The sequence below is a fragment of the Lygodium microphyllum genome, chromosome 28, assembly GCF_053477565.2.
Source record: "Lygodium microphyllum isolate KBCC chromosome 28, Lygodium_microphyllum_v1.1.10, whole genome shotgun sequence".
In the NCBI taxonomy this organism is placed as follows: Eukaryota; Viridiplantae; Streptophyta; class Polypodiopsida; order Schizaeales; family Lygodiaceae; genus Lygodium; species Lygodium microphyllum.
The window spans coordinates 125,059,578-125,063,415 of NC_141162.1; the positions used below are offsets into that span (position 1 = coordinate 125,059,578).

Sequence of the window (3,838 nt, forward strand, 5' to 3'; positions counted from 1 at the left end):
GGGGAGAGAGAGAGAGAGAGAGAGAGAGAGAGAGAGAAAGACTGAATTTCGATCTTACTTATTACTACATCATTTTTCATGATGTCGCACGGAAATTTGCGTGGGGGTTCGTGAAGTCACTCACCGCAGGGATGCTTTGCGATGGAAGAATTCAATGAAATAAAACGTATCCAGAAGAATTTTGAATGAGAAAAACAAATTCTTGATTTAAAATATAGGCAAGTTTCAGGTTCATAAGACGTTAGGATTAGATCAAAAGAGTTATGAGAAAGACAAGAATGTATTCTCAATTTGAGAGAGAAGAGAAGAAGGTGGGATGTCAGATTTTATGGGAAGAAATTCAAAGAAGGCAAGGAGCATCAAGCTTAAACTCAAGCCATTCTCGTAGAATTGATGATGAGAATTTCGAAGAGGGCAAGGAGCTTATAGCTCAACTCAAAAGCCACTCCGCAGATCTTGATGACAATCTTCAAAATAGGCCAGAAGCTTAAAGCTCAACTCAAACCAAACTTCATAAACGACTCGTGGCAGAAATTTCAATGTAGGCAAGGGACACTAAGTTCAACCTCAAGCCTTATCTCTTGAATTCGAAGTGAGATCTTCAAGGAGACGAGGGATTCAAGCTCAACCTCTAGCCTCTCTCCCTTGATTTCATGGCCGGAAGGCTCTCATTATGATCACCCTTATATAATTTTCCCTCCTACATCTTCACGTTGTGCTTTTTCATTGTCAAAAAAAGCCTAAGGCTTTTTAGCTTTAAAAAACATTATGCTTTATGTTTTTTTAAAGGCGTCGTTTCTTTTCTTGATTTAAAGTTTTCGTAATAAACTTTTTTACCACCCCTCCTCAACCACGTCATAGCACCAAATCATCATATTGATTAATGTCGTCATCTTGCTCATCGGTGCTTCCAAAACGTTGTCATCCTGCGAACATCCAATGGCAGCCGTCCAATCATCATCACTGATCAAAATGTTGCCACTTGCCTCCGACCATTGGGAGGGCTTCTACTGACACTGCGGCTAGCATCCTGCCGAGGGCTGCCAAGAGGGCTCTGTCCATTACACGCAGGGCTCAGAGTTTGGCTTCTTACTTCTTTCTCAGGAGGAGACCGTGATCAACTTTGACTCCGACTCATGCTTTGAGGCCGACGATCCGCTACTATAGTGGCAGCTTCTCTTCTGGGCGATCGACTGCAGCTGCGGCCTCGGTTGGAGCTTCGGCTCCGAGTTCTTCTTCGTGCAGCTGATGGAGATCTTGAGCGTGACCTTGATCGACTTCTATGGTGCCTTAGGCTACTTCGGCAGTTTCTCTCTATATGGCCTCGTTCTCCATAGCAATAGCATTTGTTCTTCCAGTCAGCTCCAGCTTTACAATCTCGTGCCTAGTGTCCATCATTCCCACAGTTGTAGCATGGACCTGTTCCTAGAGGTGGACCTCTGCCCAAATATTCTTGGGAACCACCTGCACCCTTTGGCCCCCGTCTAGCAAACTCCACCACAATTCGACTGCCATCAATTGTTTGCCCGTTCAAATAGTGGCGGGCATCATCTGCATCTCTAGCACTACTAAAGTTAACAAAGGCAAAATTGTGCTTCAAATCCATATCTTAAACTCTGCATCAAGGTGGAGAAAAATACCAGTGCACCATGTCAAGTAGGTTACTAGATATTGCATCAACAGCAGTTGTCTCAGCAAAGGTAACTCTATTCGGAGCAGGAGAATGCAAACAGTGAGACTAAGGCTATTGAAGCAGTTGAGAATGAGAAGAAGCTATTTGACGGGCGTAATGTTTCAGCATATTTGAAGACATATGAGATCAAGATGGGGTTTTTTGAAGTTCCAGCTGGACTTATGAGTAAGTACTTCCTTCGTCTTGTCACACCCGCTTTGAGGACAAAAGTGACTGATCTTTTTATTCAAAATACACATTGGTAAGATTTTAAGAAGGCCCTGAAAGAAGAATACTTCCTTGAGGACTTTGGTATGGCTACTCGGCGGTCATTCCGAGAGTGGGTCTACATGCCAAACAAAGGTCTAGCTGCTTCGGAGTTGATTCGAGAATTCGAAGAGAGGTATAGTCAGCTTGATGCCATTGAACAAAGAGCATTGGATATTGAAAAAGTTGAGCTTTTCTTGCAAGCTGCAGATCCTGCTCTTCAAGAATAATTGGGTGAGCTTCTTGAGGATCGCACGAAGCCTATGGGTCTTAAAACTGATTGGCAGGATGCTCAGGATGTAGTCTCGACTTTGACCAAGAGGAGGATATGGAAGACTCGCTTACAGAATGGTTTCATGACACCTACACCATTATCAGCTCCTATGCCTACTTCTATCCCTGTTATTTCTTCTCCTCCTCAGCCAGTTTCTTGGCCTATGCTAGTGCCTACTGTTTCCACTCCACCTATTCCTCCTGTTCCACGACCGATGCCTACACCTTCTGCTCCAAAACCATCCGCTCCATCGGTGCCTACCTCTCTTGATGACATAATCAAAGGCATAACAGATTTGACACTGGAGTCAGTCAAAGCGGAGTTGGTGGGAAAGTTGAAGGAGCAGTTTGCTTCGACTGCGCCTACTACTTCTTCTAGTGCTCCTACTGCACCTAGGAGTGCTCCTAGTGCACCTAGGAGAGATCGGAGATGTATTTGGTGCGATAGTACGGACCATCAGCATTGCAGGGATTGTGAATCTTTTCAGGATGCAAGGAGGAAGAATTTGGTATATTGGGGGCAAGATGGTAAGATTTGGTTGACTGAGGCAGGAGCTCCACTTGCTACCAACTTTGGTAAAGGTGGAATGAAGAAGTTAGTGGATGACATGGCTGCGCGTACTTCTTATGTGACAGCTAGAGGTGATACTTCTGCATATGGAGTCCAGATTGAGAAGGGATCAGAGACTCAGTCAGCGCTATGGACTTATGCTATGGAGACTGCAAACAAGGGGAAAATTCAGCAAACTGTTTTGACTAGTGCAGGCTCTAGCATCATATCAGAGACAGGTTGGGACTCGCCTGTTGACAGGTACTCTATTTATGCTTATTTGGCTAAGTCTCATGGTGCAGATGTACTTGTTGAGGAGAAGCGTAAGAGGGATGAAGAAAATCCAAGTGCAGCAAAGAAGACTAGAGGGGGTGAGTTTGTTACTCCACCTACTGCAGGACCGTCTTCACGATCAGGGCCAGATCGACAGATGGAGGATGCTCAAAAGAGAGAAAAGAGGCAAGAGCCTAGAGAGAGAAAGCAGCCAGGGTTTAGATTGATGTTCGATATTGAGACATCTACAGACATGAAGAAAATCTTTAATGATAAGATACTTAGCAGTGAAGTGACTTTCACTATTTCTGAGATTTTGGGCATCTCGAAAAGAGAGTTTCGGGATCAGTTTCAGGAGGTCCTGAAGAGGAAAAGACATGCATTGTCTACCACTGATACACAGGGAGTTTTGATTGGAGAGTTGGATGAGGATGAGGATGAGGTTATGGTTGAAAATGCTTCTGTTTTTCCGCAGGTAGAGAAGAGGGTTTAGCCTATGCATTATGCTGAAATTGATAAGCATGTTATGATACCGCGTAGTCACTTTTCGCGAAGCCATTGGGCTAGGGCAACTACAGAGACGATGGTAAAGATTGGAGAGAAACAGGTGCCTTATGTTGCATTGGTTGATCATGGTTCAGAGATTAATCTCATAGTTCGTGGAGTTTATGAGAGTAACAGATGGCCTATGGATGTAGAGCATGGGTGGCGTATGAGAGCCGCCAATAACACTGCAGGTGATTTGTATGCTGCCTGTCCTAGTGTCAGGGTTTCTATTGGTGATGTAGAGGAGGATTTTCATT

The 3,838-nt window shown here is 44.3% G+C and overlaps 1 pseudogene; it reads right to left on the reverse strand.

Annotated features, from left to right (window-relative positions):
* Positions 1–967: 967 nt before the first annotated feature.
* On the reverse strand, positions 968–1,606 carry LOC148011960 (uncharacterized; annotated as a pseudogene).
* Between the last annotated feature and the right edge of the window lie 2,232 nt (positions 1,607–3,838).